Genomic DNA, 21,955 nt, shown 5'->3' on the forward strand with positions numbered 1-21,955 from the left:
CAGCCTTGCAGGGAGGTGCACTGCTTTAAGATGGCGGCCGTTACTAACGCCCGCATCTAGTTTTTTGTAGATGTGCTGGTAACGATACCGAAGCTATAATGCATCTAGTCCTATATAAATGATATCTACCGTAACATAATGTGGCTTGTAGCAGCTTTTCGGCAGCAGTCAGGTACGTTGTTGTTTGTTTTTTTTTTATCTCGTGGCATGAGTTGAGCTAGAGCCGTGAGTTGAGCATTGGCGTTACCCGAGGGGCCGGGTAATGAGAAGCATGACGTCTAGCTACTCTCGCTCCGTCCCTAATTGCGTACCGAAGACCGCGCGGCGCGCTGAGTGTGTCGTACTTCTGCTTTACTTGGCATATTTCAATAATCGGAATTTGGATGTTTGTGACTCGTTCTCGAATCTTCCACGGCCGAATCGCGAATAATCTAAGAATCGGAAATTTTGCACACCTCTAATTATGATATCATTTCACATGTTATTTCACACGTCAACAACACCGGCGCGCCATAGATGGTCCACAGTCACTCCGGAGCACTGACGCGGCCGGTATACGTTGAACAATGGGATATAATGGGAACGATTGGCTCCGGCGCTAGTTTTTGCCGGACCTGGAACAAAGATGCATTTTGCGCAGTTGGTAACGAGGAATCCGAACTTTTAACAGCACGTCTGCCGCACGTGCGCACACACATGCACGCGAGGCGATAAATCGCAGCGGAAAAATTACCGCCTTCATTTTTATTTATTGCGCGATAGATGGAATTACAGTGGTACCTCTACATACGAATTTAATTCGTTCCAGGACCTTGTTTGTAAGTCGAAATGGTCGTATGTCGAGCAGGATTTTCCCATAGGAATACATTATAATTCCATTAATTCGTTCCAAAGCCTAAAAACATATACTAAATTCTTAATAAATACTGCTGGCACTGTTACAAATGGCAATTAAACATAGAAAAACAAATAAGTTATAAATAAATAATTCAGAATAATATAATAATAAGAAGAATAATTAATAATTATTCCTGTAAATAATGTAACGAATCGGATTCTAATATGGCGGACACTTTTTACTGTCCCTGAACGCACCGCGAAGTGAGATAGGTCGGTGCGGTAGAGATAATACTTTCGTTTTCTTGAGAGCAGTCAACTGCTTAAGACAATGGGCGTTTTGTGTTGGATAAGTTCTTAAATTAATGATAAAAACGTGACGAAGCTGGCGATTTCCTTGGCAATGTTACCACAATGATAATTTTCACCTTAACTTATAAATAGTGGCGAACGGTGGTCGGAAGAGGACCACGGAGCTGTATTGTTGAGCCAGTTCAGGCTTTTTACTGTCCCTGAACGCACCGCGAAGTGAGATAGGTCGGTGCGGTAGAGATAATACTTTCGTTTTCTTGAGAGCAGTCAACTGCTTAATGGGCGTTTTGTGTTGGATAAGTTCTTAAATAAATGATAAAAACGTGACGAAGCTGGCGATTTCCTTGGCAATGTTACCACAATGATAATTTTCACCTTAACTTATAAATAGTGGCGAACGGTGGTCGGAAGAGGACCACGGAGCTGTATTGTTGAGCCAGTTCAGGGACACGCACCCCAAGCTCATATTTTTCTATAACTTGCATCTTCATTTCAAAGGTAAGCATCACTTTTTTCCTTGTTTCTCCAACTGTATCAACTTTTTTTGAAAACTGTGTTGATTTCTCACACAAGAAAATCCACCGTGCGTTCGTTTGCAGTGCTGTCACGTCGTCGTATTTCGAGCAACTCGTCGGATGTAGAAACAAATGGCGGCTCAAATTTTACGTCGGATGTCGAAAAGATCGTGTGTCGAAGTGATCGTATGTAGAGGTACCACTGTATTGCATATTGCGACAGGCTTACATGCGCGATAGTCCCGTCGCAAGGATGTGCGGTAGTTTTTTTCTTGCTTAACAATGATTTGGTGGGACAGTTGTTTAAAACTGATCATAATTATTACATTTGAAGTGCTTAAAAAACATTTATTAAAATATATATACAAGTTTTCAAGTCATATTTTAGGGAAAAAAGTGAAAAAACATGTCTTAAATGTATCTCTTTCCAAAGCTAAATCTGAATAAATACAGTACCTTGCAAAAGTATTCGGCCCCCTTGAATCTTGCAACCTTTCGCCATATTTCAGGCTTCAAACATAAAGATATGAAATTAAATTTTTTTGTCAAGAATCAACAACAAGTGGGACACAATCGTGAAGTGGAACAACATTTCTTGGATAATTTAAACTTTTTTAACAAATAAAAAACTGAAAAGTGGGGCGTGCAATATTATTCGGCCCCTTTACTTTCAGTGCAGCAAACTCACTCCAGAAGTTCAGTGAGGATCTCTGAATGATCCAATGTTGTCCTAAATGATCGATGATGATAAATAGAATCCACCTCTGTGTAATCAAGTCTCCGTATAAATGCACCTGCTCTGTGATAGTCTCAGGGTTCTGTTTAAAGTGCAGAGAGCATTATGAAAACCAAGGAACACACCAGGCAGGTCCGAGATACTGTTGTGGAGAAGTTTAAAGCCGGATTTGGATACAAAAAGATTTCCCAAGCTTTAAACATCTCAAGGAGCACTGTGCAAGCCATCATATTGAAATGGAAGGAGCATCAGACCACTGCAAATCTACCAAGACCAGGCCGTCCTTCCAAACTTTCTTCTCAAACAAGGAGAAAACTGATCAGAGATGCAGCCAAGAGGCCCATGATCACTCTGGATGAACTGCAGAGATCTACAGCTGAGGTGGGAGAGTCTGTCCATAGGACAACAATCAGTCGTACACTGCACAAATCTGGCCTTTATGGAAGAGTGGCAAGAAGAAAGCCATTTCTCAAAGATATCCATAAAAAGTCTCGTTTAAAGTTTGCCACAAGCCACCTGGGAGACACACCAAACATGTGGAAGAAGGTGCTCTGGTCAGATGAAACCAAAATTGAACTTTTTGGCCACAATGCAAAACGATATGTTTGGCGTAAAAGCAACACAGCTCATCACCCTGAACACACCATCCCCACTGTCAAATATGGTGCTGGCAGCATCATGGTTTGGGCCTGCTTTTCTTCAGCAGGGACAGGGAAGATGGTTAAAATTGACGGGAAGATGGATGCAGCCAAATACAGGAACATTCTGGAAGAAAAGCTGTTGGTATCTGCACAAGACCTGAGACTGGGACGGAGATTTATCTTCCAACAGGACAAAGATCCAAAACATAAAGCCAAATCTACAATGGAATGGTTCAAAAATAAACGTATCCAGGTGTTAGAATGACCAAGTCAAAGTCCAGACCTGAATCCAATCGAGAATCTGTGGAAAGTGCTGAAGACTGCTGTTCACAAACACTCTCCATCCAACCTCACTGAGCTCGAGCTGTTTTGCAAGGAAGAATGGGCAAGAATGTCAGTCTCTCGATGTGCAAAACTGATAGAAACATATCCCAAGCGACTTGCAGCTGTAATTGGAGCAAAAGGTGGCGCTGCAAAGTATTAACGCAAGGGAGCCGAATAATATTGCACGCCCCACCTTTCAGTTTTTTATTTATATATTTAACCCTTCATTAACCGTCGAAGGGATATTGTGCTCGTTGAAGCATTTACGTCATCGAATACGTCGACTACGTTGAGTCGTCACGTCAGCTCAGCTTTTTTATAATCGAATTATTCAAGTTAATCGATTCATAGTTTCAGCTCTAATATGTATATGTATATTATTTTTGGGTAGGGGCATCAATTGCAAATATTCTCCATACTTTCATGGGTTGATAAGGCCGATGACAATGTAGCTTAGCCAGTCATGTAAAGATAACAGTGGAGGAAAAAAAAAACAACAAACCATCCATTTTAATGACTGGATCCTGGCAACAGTTTCCCAACATTGGCCATTTCTAAAAAAAAAACTTTGTGTGTGGACAAAAAAGCCATAGAAAAATATATGTTTATAAAAATAAGCTTGCACTGAACAGGATTGGAACACACCGGCTGGTTTGTTGTGCAATATAATACGTACATATCTATTAAAGCTGTCATTCCCCACACGCATTCCATTCCAGGCTAAGATGGTTCACCATCTAGAAATTAGTCTGCAAAGCAGAACGTGTCAGAGCTCGTTGTCCAAAGAAAAAAAGACTGAATTGTGTACATCAGAGCTGGAAGCCGACACGTGATGGGAATATGACTCAGGAAAGAAGAATATGACGTAAATGATTGTATTTTCAAATAACATTTGGGATGGGTTGACATGGATTTAGGTTGGTATGCAGGTGTACCGAGGACTACAGTTTGTTTAACAAACTGTGTTTGGATTCAAGGTCTGGTCAGGCATCTGTTAGTTTTCATTCCTGTTTTCTACTTTCGCCTAGGCGACCTATGCAGTGTCCTCGTGACACTATAACCCTTGGGTAATATTTGTTTTCCCGCAATTATAACAAGTAACTGTTAAACCTTGGTTTCTCTGACCCATGCCGTACATTAGTAATCCATCCATCCATTTTCTACACTGCTGATTTTCATTCAGTGTAGGGTAGTGAAGCCTATCCCAGCTGACACTAGGCCAACGGCAGACTGCACCTTGTTCACAAGGCATACATTTGTAATGAATTCTGTCAAATGTGCGCTCATAAAGTCAGCAGATGTCTGTTCATAGCACGGTGAGTTACGGAGTCCATGAACCAGAAGTCTCTTTCGCATGAGAGTTTGTGAATCACAGCAGCGCTGTCATTTATCTGCCTGTTTTTTTGCAGAAAAGTCAATGAAGTAGGTAGAACATGTCATTATCTGTCACTACCTTTCACACAGAAGACAGAGAAGAACAAAGTATAGATTTTGGCTTCCTGATGCTAATCTATCCAAAGATAATAGTTCAAATTAGGGCTGCTACCAACAATTACCGTATTGGCCCGAATATAAGACGGCCCTGATTATAAGACGACCCCCTCTTTTTCAAGACTCAAGTTTGAAAAAGACTTTTTGAACACCAAATTCATTTTTATACAGAAAATAATTACAGTACATCCGAAACAAATGATTATAACAATACATTTGAGAGAAAAAGCATGTTATTTTGCCTCATTCAAATCTTAATATCTGAACATTTAAATGTAATGTAATGTAATGTAAATGTAAACTAGGGCTGTCAAACGATTAAAATTTTTAATCGAGTTAATTACAGCTTAAAAATTAATTAATCGTAATTAATCGCAAGTAATCGCAATTCAAACCATCTATAAAATATGCCATATTTTTCTGTAAATTATATATATATTCTGTAAAATAAATTGTTGGAATGGAAAGATAAGACACAAGATGGATATATACATTCAGCATACGGTACATAAGGACTGTATTTGTTTATTATAACAATAAATCAACAAGATGGCATTAACATTATTAACATTCTGTTAAAGCGATCCATGGATAGAAAGACTTGTAGTTCTTAAAAGATAAATGTTAGTACAAGTAGCCCGGCATTGTTGATGTCAAGAATTACTTACACAATGCTCATGGGTGCTGAAGCCTATAAAATCAGTCGCACCCAAGCGCCAGCAGAGGGCGGCAAAACTCCATAAAACACAATCAACAAGTGGGCATTTCTCTCTACTGTCATTTAAATCTGTCTGAGCGGGACATGTGCGTGAATTGCGTCAAATATTTTAATGTGATTAATTAAAAAAATTAATTACCGCCCGTTAACGCGATACTTTTGACAGCCCTAATGTAAACTAAAGTTCAATCACATTCTTAAATGAATGGCTTCTGGTTTTTGAAAGGTAAATAAACCAATCTATTGTGATAAAACAACAAAATTGCAATTACCGCATTAACCATCAAAGTGAGGTCTAACTGTAACTGTAGTCTTGAAACAAATCTGAATAAGGAAAAACATTGCAATAAAATAATGCAAACTGGTTGAACTTGAGAGTAACTGTGATCTGTCATGACAGAACATCGCTTCAATGATATCTGGCGCCATCTAGCGTCGTGAATGGGTATAACGTCTAGACCGCGAATATAAGACGACCACCATTTTTTCCAGTCTTATTTCAATGCAAAAAACACTTTCTTATATTCGGGCCAATACGGTATTTTTATAATCGATTAATCGGACAATTTCTTTATCAAACAGTTGTTCATAAATACAATCCAAATCCAATTTCAAAGCACTCTCTCTTGTATGACAATTTACAGTTTGAATGAGTTTGTGTTGAACGGAGACTCTAAGCCAGGGGTCGGGAACCTATGGCTCGCGAGCCAGATATGGCTCTTTTGACAGCTGCATATGGCTCGCAGACAAATCTTCAGTTATTCAAAAAAAAAAAAAAAAAAGTCGTTATGTAATGGGAAGGGTGCTAGGACCTCGGGGGAAACCTGGCGGGCGTAAGAGCCACAGGGGAAGCGTTAAAAATAGCAACCAGTAAGGGGCGCTCACATATTTTCCATTAGCAAACTAGTGATCAGGCGACATTCGGGACGCTACAGGTGCGGCAGTGGAGAACATCTAAAGTCTGATGATGTGTGTGGCAATCGGTTGAAATAATAACTATGGATCTGTAGCGTGGTGCAGACAGGAATTAAATGCTTCAGTCTGTTGCTACACATTTAATTTTGCTTTATTTTCCTTTTTCTTGTACAGCTGAAAAAAAGAAAAAAACAACGTCCGTCTCGCATTGCTGCACACACACGGCTCATTTCTTATTCGCTCTGAAATGTGGATTCTTACATAATTAATAAACAAATACTAGTTTTTGTGACAAAACTTTTAACTTCTGCATTTTAGACACTACTAGCATTCACTCGTCGTCCGCTCGCCATTACGAGCACATCTGCAGTCACACATAAACATACTGTAATAGCCCAGAATGGGGAAATAGGAAGGAGAGGAGTCGATGATGACTTTCCCACTTTATTGTGGCAACCATAGAAATAATAAACAAAATAACAGCAACATCCGTAACATGCTAACTCCGCTTTCACGCCGTACGCTCTCTCCCCCTTGCTTCCCGCTACGTCACTACTCTGCTGTCTGATGGCCTCTTCAAGGGCCCACAAATAGTTACGGACATTACAATACTTAACGATTAACATATTTCTGAACTATATTAACACACAGCACACATCAGAATCATCATAAAATAAAGCAATCCGCTAATATACACAGTCAAATTATACTCTTTTTCTCACCTCAAACAAGAAAAAAATACTAGTTTACAACGTCCGTCTCACATTGGTCTAAAATGCGAACATTTATAGCCCATGCACGCCACGTAGCGAACGCCTCCCCCCTGCTGGTTTAAAACCGTAAGTACAACAGTCTATCTGTGGACACAAAATATTAAAATAACTATTTTAATATTATTTAATAATTGTATTTTTTTGTAAATTGTATAATTTAATTTATTATCATTTATAAAAGTTATTAAAAAGAATTCAGAGACTTATTGTACTTTAAAAGTGTTGAAATTACATAAAATGCACCTATTACTTGTATTTTTAGTTTTAAACATATTGTATGGCTCTCACAGAATTACATTTAAAAATATTTGGTGTTCATGGCTCTTTCAGCCAAAAAGGTTCCCGACCCCTGCTCTAAGCGGTTAAATGAATGGGGTTATGTGTGTGGTTTCTTTATAAAAAGAAATGAGAAAACTTTACTATCTAACAATAACTCAAGTGCTAATATGCGTTTCCAAAACACAATACAAACAGACACTTAAGACACTGATTAGCATAATCGCCAACTAACTTAGTGCTCCATGCTAAGTAGTAACGTCTCATCAACAAAGAACACAAAAAATTCAATTGGCTTAATTTACTCACCTCTGACGGAAGCACACTGGATCTAACAACACAAAAGACAAGCTAACCCTCTATACTTCGTAATACAGTATTATTGATTCAGCAACCCAACCTGAGCGTTGCAGTGAACTCTCTCTCTCTCGTTGCTTTAATCACTGTCAGTTAAAATCCTGTAAAATGACCAGGAATATGTAGATTTAGGACAAAATGTCATTTGGTCATTTATTGTGTTACAAAATGTCACAATACGCATCAAGTTTGGAAAAAAATGGGTTACAGTACATAGACTAGTTGCTCTGCCACATGATTTGAGGAATATAGCCCTATGACTATTACAGACCCAGCAAATTTACTGCGAGTAGCTATCAGTGAGGGAGGTTCGATACCCACTTCATAAACACTGACAAGCCGGTCATTAAATCAAAGGTCATACAAACTCATGGTAGTAAAACGAAAAAAAAAATAAAGAACACATATCAACAAACTAGCATCACTAGCAGTAAATAAAACAGTAATAAAACAACTGGAATAGCAGCAGAATAAATAATAAGCACAGAAATTGAACTTTGAATTGTAGATCCGTGGCGCCACATTGCATGTTGGGAGGCATGAAGGCACGAGCAGCAATGTGTTGATGAGCTGAAGATCCACATTCAAACGTTCCATCTTGCATTGTTTATTTTTTTCTCCATTAAACTAGACAAGAGGAAGTCAACAAGCATGCCCCAAAACCGTACAAACTAAGGCTGTCAAACGAAGAAAATTTTTAATCGAGTTAATTACAGCTTAAAAATGAATTAATCGTAATTAATCGCAATTCAAACCATCTATAAAATATGCCATATTTTTCTGTAAATTATTGTTGGAATGGAAAGATGAGACACAAGATGGATATATACATTCAACATACGGTACATAAGTAATGTATTTGTTTATTATAACAATAAATAAACAAGATGGCATTAACATTATTAACATTCTGTTAAAGCGATCCATGGATAGAAAGACTTGTAGTTCTTAAAAGATAAATGTTAGTACAAGTTATAGAAATTTTATATTAAAACCCCTCTTAATGTTTTCATTTTAATAAAATTTGTAAAGTTTTCAATCAAAAAATAAACTAGTAGCCCGCCATTGTTGGTGTCCATAATTACACAATGCTCATGGGTGCTTAAGCCCATAAAATCAGTCGCACCCAAGCGCCAGCAGAGGGCGACAAAACTAAAAAAAACCACAAGTAACATGTTGGCATTGCACTGTGCTGTCATTTTTATCTGTTTGAGAAGGGCATGTGCGTTAATTGCGTCAAATATTTTAACGTGATTAATTTAAAAAATTAATTACTGCCCGTTAACGCGATAATTTTGACAGCCCTAGTACAAACATAACGTCACACCCCTCTAGTGGCTTGGCGGTGAATTACAGAGCAATGCGTCACCTGGACGGAGAACCATCGATTGTCAAATGACGCCTTAGTCGCTGCGCCGTCACCGTAGCGCGGGAGCATAACTCAGGCTTAACACACAATGCCTTGTGTGGAGGAAAAATGGAACAGCTACTGTATAACAGCAAATACAGTGCCTTGCAAAAGTATTAGGCCCCCTTGAACCTTGCAACCTTTCGCCACATTTCAGGCTTCAAACATAAAGATATAAAATTTTAATTTTTTGTCAAGAATCAACAACAAGTGGGACACAATCGTGAAGTGGAACAAAATTTATTGGATAATTTAAACTTTTTTAAGAAATAAAAAACTGAAAAGTTGGGCATGCAATATTATTCGGCCCCCTTGCGTTAATACTTTGTAGCGCCACCTTTTGCTCCAATTACAGCTGCAAGTCGCTTGGGGTATGTTTCTATCAGTTTTGCACATCGAGAGACTGACATTCTTGCCCATTCTTCCTTGCAAAACAGCTCGAGCTCAGTGAGGTTGGATGGAGAGTGTTTGTGAACAGCAGTCTTCAGCTCTTTCCACAGATTCTCGATTGGATTCGGGTCTGGACTTTGACTTGGCCATTCTAACACCTGGATACGTTTATTTTTGAACCATTCCATTGTAGATTTGGCTTTATGTTTTGGATCATTGTCCTGTTGGAAGATAAATCTCCGTCCCAGTCTCAGGTCTTGTGCAGATACCAACAGGTTTTCTTCCAGAATGTTCCTGTATTTGGCTGCATCCATCTTCCCGTCAATTTTAACCATCTTCCCTGTCCCTGCTGAAGAAAAGCAGGCCCAAACCATGATGCTGCCACCACCATGTTTGACAGTGGGGATGGTGTGTTCAGGGTGATGAGCTGTGTTGCTTTTATGCCAAACATATCGTTTTGCATTGTGGCCAAAAAGTTCAATTTTGGTTTCATCTGACCAGAGCACCTTCTTCCACAAGTTTGGTGTGTCTCCCAGGTGGCTTGTGGCAAACTTTAAACGAGACTTTTTATGGATATCATTGAGGAATGGCTTTCTTCTTGCCACTCTTCCATAAAGGCCAGATTTGTGCAGTGTACGACTGATTGTTGTCCTATGGACAGACTCTCCCACCTCAGCTGTAGATCTCTGCAGTTCATCCAGAGTGATCATGGGCCTCTTGGCTGCATCTCTGATCAGTTTTCTCCTTGTTTGAGAAGAAAGTTTGGTAGATGTCTTGGTAGATTTGCAGTGGTCTGATGCTCCTTCCATTTCAATATGATGGCTTGCACAGTGCTCCTTGAGATGTTTAAAGCTTGGGAAATCTTTTTGTATCCAAATCCGGCTTTAAACTTCTCCACAACAGTATCTCGGACCTGCCTGGTGTGTTCCTTGGTTTTCATAATGCTCTCTGCACTTTAAACAGAACCCTGAGACTATCACAGAGCAGGTGCATTTATACGGAGACTTGATTACACACAGGTGGATTCTATTTATCATCATCGGTCATTTAGGACAACATTGGATCATTCAGAGATCCTCACTGAACTTCTGGAGTGAGATTGCTGCACTGAAAGTAAAGGGGCCGAATAATATTGCACGCCCCACTTTTCAGTTTTTTATTTATCAAAAAAGTTTAAACTATCCAATAAATGTTGTTCCACTTCACAATTGTGTCCCACTTGTTGTTGATTCTTGACAAAAAAATTAAATTTCATATCTTTATGTTTGAAGCCTGAAATGTGGCGAAAGGTTGCAAGATTCAAGGGGGCCGAATACTTTTGCAAGGCACTGTAAATGCCCAGCTTCTATTGTACAGCTTCGTACTTTCTGGGTGATCACAGCTCCTGGTTGGGTTAAATCATTCTGTACCCAAGAGCTCTTGTTTATAAAGTCAAATCAAAGAAAATCAATCCATGGTTGGGTTTTTATTTATTTCTCTAATCGAACTATCGAGGTAACACTTGTCTTGGAGTTCAAAAAGGGGCTTCCCTGACAGTTTGGGTGTTTTTTGTTAAGTCAGACACTGTTTTTTTTTTCATCTGTGTGATTTTGACAAAGATCAGATCACACTTGATGGTGATTTTATGCAGAAATTTGAGAAATTCCAAAAGTTTGAGATACTTTTTGATACCACTGTATTTGGTAGTCTATAAGCTCAAAGTTGGGCTTTTCTTTCAGCGGTTCCCCCACCAAGAGGAAGCGTCCTTCTACTTTCACACGAGTGGCGTGAAAGCACAGAACTCACAGCCGTGGCCCAAATGACCCGTGAGCTAATGAGTAGCACAGTGACGAATGAAGAAACAATGCTTTTCTGCAGGCCTGCTAGAGGTTTGCTCCCCACAGAGGGGTCATTGTTGCTAGCTGGGGGTAGCCAGTGGGCCGGATGGAGAAACTCGTAGGATGAGACCTGCTGTAGAATCTCCTCTGTTTGTAAACGGAAGCCATTTCTAATGCTAGTTGCACTTTTTGATTCTCTTTCTGTCTTTCAAATGATAAAAAATCAGTACACCCACACACGGTTGGTGATTCAGACTTCAAAGAGGTCTCAAAAAACTCCTCATTGGATCATCGAAAAGCAGTAGCAGGACTCTATCACATCATGACAGACATTTACAGTAGGTGAAGCAATATGTGCTTGCTTACGGCGACATTTTTTTTGCTTTTACAATCGACACGCACGTAGTTCCGGCCCGTAAAAGCCAAAGAATCCTTGGGTACGGGAGGCGTCCTGATTAAAATGCAAAGCAGATGCGGCGATCTCACCGCACGCTACGGTACTATGAGCCTAGAAGTTCTTGTGTAAAATCACCATTTTGTAGAGCATAGAAATAATTAGCTTGTGTATTAAAGTTGTAAACTGCTACTCTAAGGCACCAAAAGTAGGATTTAACCACGAACCTTTGATAGTCGAGGGATTGTTCTGCTATATTGAAGGAAGTATTTAATTGGACAAGGCAATTGGACAAGTTTCATTGTCTTTTACCATCTCATAAACCGAGGCTATTTAGTTAACCATCCTGTTATGTTGTAATATGGGCACCACCTCTTTAACTATAAGGGCAACTGGCAACTGTTTAGTTTTTATGATGCAGGCACATTGACCCATGAGCATTTTTGGTCCACTGAAAACCAAATAGTAGGAAATTTCTAATTCCCCTGGACCACTGGTACTGTCAGAGCTCTGACATAGTCATTAGCTGTTGTGGGCCCGTCTTAATTAATCCGCCTCTAAGCTGCCTCAGACTTTTTGATTCAGCTAGCAGACATGCTAACCGCCATATGTCACATCAGTGTTGCTCATTTTGTGTGCTTACGTTCTACTGATTGTAGAATTTATTTAGCGGCTTTACTCGTTCTGAACCTTCCATGTCAGTAGCATGCTGGCTGTTGTGGAGTGTTTTTAATAGGCCTTTTTATCGCAAAGGTGTTTTATATGATTTATATGCTAAGAAGCTTAGAACATTCCGGCCTCTGCAATCTGTCTATTCAGTTAACTCTTATCACGAAGGGGGGGAATAATAGTTTTCTTCCTGTTCTACGCAACGTTTCACTGCTTGGAATTATGTTTATGTCAGTACTAAGCTGGCTCAGTGGTGGACATTTCTCTCTGCTATGAGCAAATCTGCTTTTAAGTGGGGGAGGCAAAAGTTATTAGGGGGGGTTACCAAGGGTGGTTTATAATATTAACATATTTGTCTAACTGTTAATTCTTGAATATTCATAAATATTTGCTGATGGTTTTCTTTAGAGTCAAAATGCAATGCTGGACATCCCATCTATCTAGGCATGTGCGTGAGATTCTAACTGTATGATAACCTTAAGCAAAAATATCACGATTTTACAGTATCATGATATTGCAATTACAGCTCTAAAATGTGTTACTTTGAGGTATCTGGGTAAGAAAAAAAAATACTTTTTTCCATTGGACAGGATTTTTATTTTTCAAAACATGTTAGCAAATTGGAACATAAGTATAATGTTAAATTTAGGGCTGTCAAACGATTAATATTTTTAATCGAGTTAATCACAGCTCAGAAATTAATCAATCGCAATTCAAACTATCTATAAAACATGCCATATTTTTCTGTGAATTATTGTTGGAATGGAAAGATAAGACACAAAACGGATATACACATTCAACATACTGTACATAAGTACTGTATTTGTTTATTATAACAATAAATCTACAAGATGGCATTAACATTATTAACATTGTGTTAAAGCGATCCATGGATAGAAACACCTGTAGTTCTTAAAAGATAAATGTTAGTACAAGTTATAGAAATTTTATATCAAAACCCCTCTTAAAGGGTATGAAAACGCAAAGGGGGTGTGAGACATCAATAGAACCGTTATGTGCCAAGATAACAAATATTGATAAAGTTAACAAAAAAATCAATCACATTAATGAGCAATTATCGAAAATAGATCGAAAATGACGAACATATCCGAAAGTGTTCCGGAAACAGCCGAATGGGGCGGGGATGTCACTACAAGTGAATGAAAGTCGAGGCGGAGCCAGGTGCCATTGTTTTTTAAACGACGAGAGAGTAGCGTTCGGGTTTGTTTGACCAAAACATCACTAAAATGGTTCAAAACTGCTGTGCTATGTGGTGTACAAATATCTATTTATCGGACTATAGTATCCCTGAGTTCCCGAACGCGAAAAAAAAAGCTGGACTACGCAGACAATGGGTAAAGTTCGTCCGTGCAAAGAGGGCTAATTTTCTAGACACAGCCTCTGGCACGGTTTTCTGTGGTGCGCATTTTCCACCTGAAAGCTTCTCGAACTATGGACAAGTGAAATCGGGTTTTGCTAAAAGATTGCTGCTCAAAGGAGATGCGGTGCCCACCATACACGCGCACCCACCTAAATGTCCCGAGATATCAAGAAAGAGGATGATGACTGGCAAAGGAGGCTAAGGCTAAGCAAAGGAGGGGAGCAGCCAAGCTCGAAATGGCCAAAGTGAGTACTCTTTTATAATAAAAAAATATCACGCATTGGATACAGGACTGGACACATGTATGAATTATCGCTCGTAAAATATATAGAACAAATCCTCTGATCCCATTCATATTTGTGTCTGTTGGCAGAGCGAAAAGCTATGATAGCGCAATAAATGATAATTATTCTATACATTACTTTATTTTGCGGTCACGGTGTATCAGCTTCACAAAAAGAAATGCAAAACAAATCATTGGTGTTTCCCACACGATCTGCTGCCGATGTTTCATCAGTGTCATTGCTCCCCTCAATAACCGTTTCATTACGCTGCATTGGCGTTCGTTTGGGCTCAAATTGGTAACCTAAAACACCGATTAAAGCTTCGTAACTCTCCTCGTCACCATTAGATGAACATTCGTTACGTCCTTCTACGTCGGATTCGTCGCTGAAACTAGAAACGAAATTGTCTGCCATCATCGCCGCCATTCAGTATTAAAGCACTGAGCCTTTTTCTTGTTGAAGAAACACCCCTCACTGTCAATTCTGAATTCTCTTTATTGACAACGAGGGGTGTTTCTTCATGAGGGAACCTGGAATATGTGCAGGACGAACACAATGCAACAACATAAACAGCTCAAAACACCCCTAATTCTCCCCTCACTAGAAGGAATTATATTGATGCAGACAGGCGCTGCCCCCCTAGTGGCCGGTGGCACTCTCTTCACTTGTAATGACGTCACGCACACAATCTGCCAGATCTCGGGCGCCGGTCGTTTTAGCTTGACAATCGATCCAAATTTCTCTCATTTTCTTGTGTGTAATTACACGAAGTGGCATGATATGAATACAAAAGGCATGCGATTATGGATAAATGATGGAATATTAACATTTCCCCAGGGGTTGACATACCCTTTAATGTTTTCGTTTTAATAAAATTTGTAAAATTTTCAATCAAAAAATAAACTAGTAGCCCGCCATTGTTGATGTCAATAATTACACCATGCTCATGGTCCTGAAACCCATAAAATCAGTCACCTGACAAAACACCAAAAACACAAGTAACAAGTGCACATGTGACTGTGCTGTCATTTTAATCTCAAAAAGCTCAATCTTGGTCTCACACAAAATTACACACATTATTTGATGTCAAATAATGTTTTCTTTATGTGGGATTTTTTCCTCACTGAATGAATGCACTTGTATTGAAGGTTGGATTTTTCTCTTTTTTTCCATTAAGGTGCCATATTATTTGAATTTAAAAAAATTATTAGAAGCTAAAAAACACATCTTTTTCAGGGGTGCCAATAATTATGGAGGGCACTGTAGGTCTTAGTGAGGATTAGAGGTGTGACAAAATATCGAAATGGTGATATATCGTTATACTTTGCATCCCAAAAGGTTATCAATATGCTCTTGCCAAGAATCGAGATATCGTTTGATAAAGGTGGCAAAAACAAAAAAGGAACCAACAAGTTGCCTCCAAAATCTTCCACCATAACAGTGTTACAGTTACCTCTATGGCCGCAATTGACAGCACTCAACGCCCAATCCATGAAGACAAGGAAGGGCGAATTAACATTCAAACAGTCACTTTCTGTTCATTTCAGGGCATTTACGAGTCATTTCCTCTTGAGTCTGAGTCACTGCCTATTGCTTTGGCAGATTTTTGGGTCACTTTCTGTTCTGTAACCCAAAATCAACAGGAAGTGACTCATAAAATGCCCCAAAATCAACAAGAAGTGACCCTGAAATGCTCCAATGTCAAAGGAAGTGACTGAAAATCAACAGCTAATGGCCTGAAATTGGCCCACAATTTACCCCATTGCCTGGCATTGGCTGCCACTGACGGCCAAAGACGTGGGAGGGGCCCGTTTGAAATGGGAGGACAATAAAAGTTTAAATCTCATCTAAAAAAAAAAAAAAATCATTCACTGCCACCCTCCCAGTTCAAATGCATTGGACTAATGATAAAAAGCCGAAGGATAAAAAATATGGCTTAACTGTTTGTTAAATAACTTAGAATGATTTCATGTTGTATGAAGAGGTTCCCACCACCAGTGAGGATCGAACTCACAACCCCTGAGCTACACTTTTTAATTGTATCATGAGAGAGGCCTTGGTGAGAGTCGGACTCACGACCCCTGGTTTACGAGACCAGTGCTCTAACCACTGAGCTACAAGGCCTTCTCTGAGTTGCAATTACAAACATAAAAACACCTTATTAAACAAACTGCTAGTATAGATCCCAAGACGTTAGTTCTCATAGCAAAGTAAAGTACATTTCTGTGTATGAAATCCTCCAAAAGTGGACTCAAGACAAAAAAAAAATAAAATAAAAATTATTGAAATTGTTATAACAAGAGTAGGGCTTCAGCTATTGAATACTTAGTAATCGAGTATTCTACTGAAAATTCATTCAAGTAATCAGATAAAACATTTTTTTAGGTAAAGCACAATTATAGATATACATGATAAAACAAGACAATTCACCTAATATTGAACCATTTTTAGACAATCAATGTCTTTATTTTAGATGTACATTGTTGAAAATAGCCAACAATTGCATCTTAGATGTGACTAGAAAAATTAAAAAACAAATTCAATGCTTTCACTCAAAAAACTTCAGATCTTTAATTAAAAAAATATCTTATTTATCACCTTAAAATGTCATTACGTTTGATAACACACATCACTTAAAAGTTTAGGTGTTTTTTCCACATTTCAATTGAATTTGCATTTGTGTCAAGCTACTTTTAAGTTCTAGTTAAATTTTAAGTTGGTCTAAATTGTAAGTCCTGATAGGATTTTGAGTTTTTGCAGTGTTCAAAATAAATGTATGCTACCTGTTGCATTGGAGCACATTAGGCACCAGTGCTACTTGTTTTATCCAGCAAATACGACCGAGCTAAAATTGACTTTCGCTTTATTATGTTTTTATTTTACACCCTCATCACTCTACAGTGCTGTTTTTACAGATTAAATAAAGCCTGTACATAAGACACGTTAGCCACGCATCGACAGTAGTCATAATTAATAGAAACCTAGCCCTCCGCAGGGCTGTTACGTTAACATGGTACAGTTATGTTAATCTTATTTATTAGCGCTAAGAAGTCTACTGCTTTAAGATGAGATTGTTTACAAACGCAGGCGAGTCTGTCATTTCGCATCTAGTTCTATAGACCCCAATCACCAACGTCACACAATCACGTGATCGCTGTATTGTGCCGCCATATTGTCCGTCTTGTGTGTTCGTATTGTCAATGATCGTAGTTTCTAAAGGTGGATTCACTTGCAAATTATGGAAGCCCCGGTGCTTTCAGACGCTGTAAACTCATTGGATGAGTTGCATAAAAGCCGTTATTTGGAAAAGCTTCGGTCGATCCAGTCGCCAGATCCATATTTGATGCCCAAACCAATGTTTCCTCCCGTCCGGTGTTCTGCCAAAATCTCACCGGTCCCGTCCCGTGCGTCAGAGCTCGTCCTGAGACCACAAAATTTCCAATCATACTCCAGTTTATGTCACGATGAGGAGTCGGGTACCCAAAATCGGCACCGGCCCGAATATAAACCGACATTTGGTCAGCTGAGCGTCACCGTTGTCACGATTGTAAAATGAAACTTGATCGACAACGGGCCAGTGTGTGCCGAAAAATAGCTGCCCCGGGTGAAATGTCCCCCATGACGGGAGCGCTTATTTATAACGCTTTATTGACGTGAAAACATCAAATGTTTTCATGGACGCATTACAGTAATGGATTTACGACTGTAAGATCAGTTTTAAATGATAACACAAAATTTTAGTACTGTATTTTAGTAGCAAATCGTGGACTGGGCCACATAACCATCTTTGAACAGAAATGTATTAGTCTACAGGTTTTCACAACCGTATCCCAATGACAATCACACATGTATGACATTTATTAGTTCAAGCAGAGTAAAATAATACATATTCACGGTACAATAAAGTCGTTTCCGTGTGGGCGCTCCCGTCAGGGGGGACATTTCAGGCAGGGCGGCTATTTTTCGGCACAACACCTGTTGTTGCGCTCACCTACTTGCTGCGCGACCGTGACGACGAGCTTCGTAGTGTCCGTCTGAAGATGTCTGCGATCGTGTTGGCATCATATAGATGTTTTCGCCGCTGTCTGACGGCTGTCGACACAAACGCATCATGGACCGAGATAAACAAACCGTGCTACTTTAGAGATTTGCCCTTATAACAATGGCCACACAGCAACTACTAAAATGACCGTTTATCTTCTCTGTTACTGCAACCAACCGCCACACATGCCTTCACCATTTTGATTAATCAATGTTAACGATTGTCAGGAAGGTTTTTGGGTTCGTTTACTAGGCGGTGATTCCTTAGACAAGCAAAAAAACACGCAGTAATAGGAGGAATATATATAGCGGTAATATGTAAACACGATGAGATGACGGACAATATGGCGGCACCAGTCAGGGGGGCAGAGTTGTGACGTCACGTGATTGGAGTCTATATACATGTGATATCTATGAGATGCATCGGACGCTACCACCGTAGCATCATGTGGGAGTAGTTTGTAGCACCTTTTGGCTGCGGTCAGGTATTATTGCTTCTTGCTCTGCGCACTTGAAAATTAAGGGTGTAACAGTACATGTAATAGTATTGAACCGTTTCGGTACGTGGTGCTCGGTTCGGAACGGACGCATACCGAACGAGTTTCTGACGTAATATAACCCTTACTTTTCGAGGCTGTGAGTCGATCGGGTTACAGTTTCTTTGTGTAGATTATATTTACTCCGTCTTCTCTACTATAATGACGACCAACACGGTAGGACAGTATAACCCAGAAACATCAACGGCGTGACAACGTGGCCGCCGCGAGAACGCTGTGAAACACGGGCGTGAGAGTCAATCAGCCAATGCACACCAGTCGCAGTGCGGCCGCGTGTTGATCTTTGAAACCTTTGATCTGCTTCATTCGCTCGCACAGCCTCTCTCACCCCCTTTCCCAGCTCTCAGTCACTGCGGCACTTGCTTATTAAAGTTAACGATGGCTTTGATCTGGTGTAAGAAGCCAGGCAGCAATCTGTCAATCATCGTTTAACTTGTTAAACAGTTTCTGCAAAGAAGCGCGGGCTGGAATGAATGTGTGTGTCTGTGGAGGGGAGGATGTGGAGACGTTCGAGACATATAAAATAAAGGCCAGAAATGATAATGAGGAGTTTGTAATTTCTACATGTCACTCCAAGAGTCACAGCCATGTTAGGTAAACCGAAACATTTAATAAAGCCAAGCATTTTTCTACTACAGTACTTTATTTTTGTTTAAAAATGATTCAGTAGGACAAGTATGCTTAAAACTGATCATAATTTTTACTTTTGAAGTGCTTAAAAACATTTATTAAAATATATATACTGTATATACATTTTTGAAAATCATACTTTGGGGGAAAACCGTGTCTTATATGTATCTCTTTCCAGTGCTAGATCTGAATAAATACATTGAGCACACACACACACACAAATGGGGGGCGCTACTTCGTGGTTTTTCGCTTATCGCGGCGGGTTCTGGTCCCTATTAACCGCGAAAAATGGATGGAATACTGTACACTGTGGTCATGATGAGTCATCCAAAGTCTTTCCAAACAGCTATTCAAGTCATCTAGTAAAAATGTCTTTTAAATAGAGATGCACGATAATATCGGTCATCGATAATGGCAATTATGACATCACACAGATAATCCAGATAAAACGAAATTCAACCGATAATGCAATCCGATAATTATATACTTGATTTAGCCTCCAAATGTGCGCAATCAACAGTTTTGTCCAATTCTGCTAGTTTTAAGGAGGTGTTTTTGCAGTGTAGTAATGTGATGTATGTTAGGAATGGCTTACTTTTAAAGGCATTTTTGTGCAAGTTGGGTGTTGACTCTCTAAGTAATTGTTGCCAAAAGCTTACCATTACACAACGTCATTGCTATTGTTTAGATGTTGAAATTTACTGCTTGTTCACATTTGATGTGGAAAAAAATAGCGCTAAATTACATTTTTGCACAGTAACATTTGATCTATGTATACTTTAAAATTTTACATACATATTTGAATATAATTATCGGCGTGACATTATCGGTTATCGGATGGAAGGGGCAGGAAATTATCGGTTATCGATATCGGTTGAAAAATGTATTATCGTGCATCACTACTTAAAAAAAAAAAAAAAAAATATATATATATATTTTTTAACATTGCAATATTATATCGCAAACCCCCCAAAAATTGCAGCAATAGTTTTTTCCAATATCGTTTAGGCCTACTCCTACCACAACAAAACAAGTTGGAACTAATATTCACATAGGAACTAAAGTTATACAACTTAAAATATACAATATAGATGAATACTACATCACATTTGTAAAATATAAACACATAATAAAATAAATAATAGCCCATTTAAATAAAATAAATTCAAATGAGCTAAAACACCTCTAATTAAATAATAAGAATAATACACACATCTTGCTTACACAATTAAATTTATTAATTTCTGTGTGGCGCTTTAACTTGAGAAAATCCACCAATAAAGCTTTTGAGAACCGTTCATAAGAAAAAAAAATGTTTCATCAAGGCATTTCATTTGTAAAATCCATGTTAAAATCTTTGTCATTGGGATTGCTTTTCTCTTTAGCACAGGACTTCTTTTTTCGTCTTTCTTTCAGAAAGAAAGCTGACCAATACGGGGGGTCTGAAAGGCAAATTGTTGTTGGATTATCTTTCAGTGTTTCCCACCAATGAACGAGACTGTGGCGGCCCGCCACAGTCTCGTTTGACACCCCCCCCCCCCCCCCCCCCAACGCCGGGAAAAAAAAAACAAAAAACTAATCAGATGCGTCAGTCAGCCGATTACACAGCTGTAGCCCACTCCACTCTACTACCCGCGCGAGCGAGAGCAGCATTTTAGAGTAGTATTTTATTTATTTATTTATTTAAGAGACGCAAGGGGAACGAGTAGGAAGAATGGGAGAACGAGCGAGATAGCGAGAGATAGCGGTCGCATGTCTTAGCAGCCCGCTGTTATTTTGTTATTGTTTTTCTTTATTATTGTTACCACAATCAAGTGGGTAAGCAAATACAGACTTCTCTCCTTCTTCCCCATATCCGGGGCATTACAATAGTTTGGATCGGACTTTTCGGCGAAAGTGAGCGGTGGACAGCCGTCTTGGACGGACAGCAAACTTTGATTGAACTTGCGCGGAGAGGCGGGGCCCAAAATAAAGCCTTGCTCTATTTTCAGAGCGTTGGTCACAGTAAAGTATTTATTAGTTCAAGCAGAGTAAAATGATACATATTCACGGTACAAGAACGTCGTTTCCATGTCCATCGATTGGTAAGAAAAGGCTGTTTGTACGAGTGACGTGTGGGCGCTCCCGTCGGGGGGACATTTCGCGTGGAGTGGCTATTTTTCGGCACAACACCGACGCGCCAACTTCAGACAGGAGTTGGATAAATGCGCCCCCCCCCCCCCCCCCCCCCCCCCAATTTCGCGAGCTCTGGGACACTCGAAAAATGACTCTCATACCTCTCCTTGCTAAGTTAATGGTACCTCGATGTGCGTTTGTGTGGAAATTTAGTTTACGAACAACGGGGAAAAAACTATTCACCTTCTCACCGAATCAAGAAAAACTCTTTACACGGCCATTAGAATTCCCCCAGTCCTGTAAATGGGTCTGTTGACAGAAGGACTGTTATTGTTGTGGTAATGTAGTACTTATGAGGGTCAAATAAAAAGGAA

At 39.4% G+C, this 21,955-nt stretch overlaps 1 protein-coding gene and 1 non-coding gene across 3 annotated transcripts in view; one reads left to right on the forward strand and one right to left on the reverse strand.

The window, feature by feature from the left end:
• The window catches only part of arhgef10la (Rho guanine nucleotide exchange factor (GEF) 10-like a), a 389,757-nt gene that overhangs the window by 9,406 nt on the left and 358,396 nt on the right, over positions 1-21,955 (forward strand). The gene's annotated exons all lie outside the window — the stretch shown is intronic.
• trnat-cgu (transfer RNA threonine (anticodon CGU)) lies at positions 16,290-16,362 on the reverse strand. The gene has a single exon. It is a non-coding gene; the product is annotated as a tRNA-Thr (tRNA).

Source organism: Corythoichthys intestinalis, chromosome 9, assembly GCF_030265065.1.
Source record: "Corythoichthys intestinalis isolate RoL2023-P3 chromosome 9, ASM3026506v1, whole genome shotgun sequence".
Classification (NCBI taxonomy): domain Eukaryota; kingdom Metazoa; phylum Chordata; class Actinopteri; order Syngnathiformes; family Syngnathidae; genus Corythoichthys; species Corythoichthys intestinalis.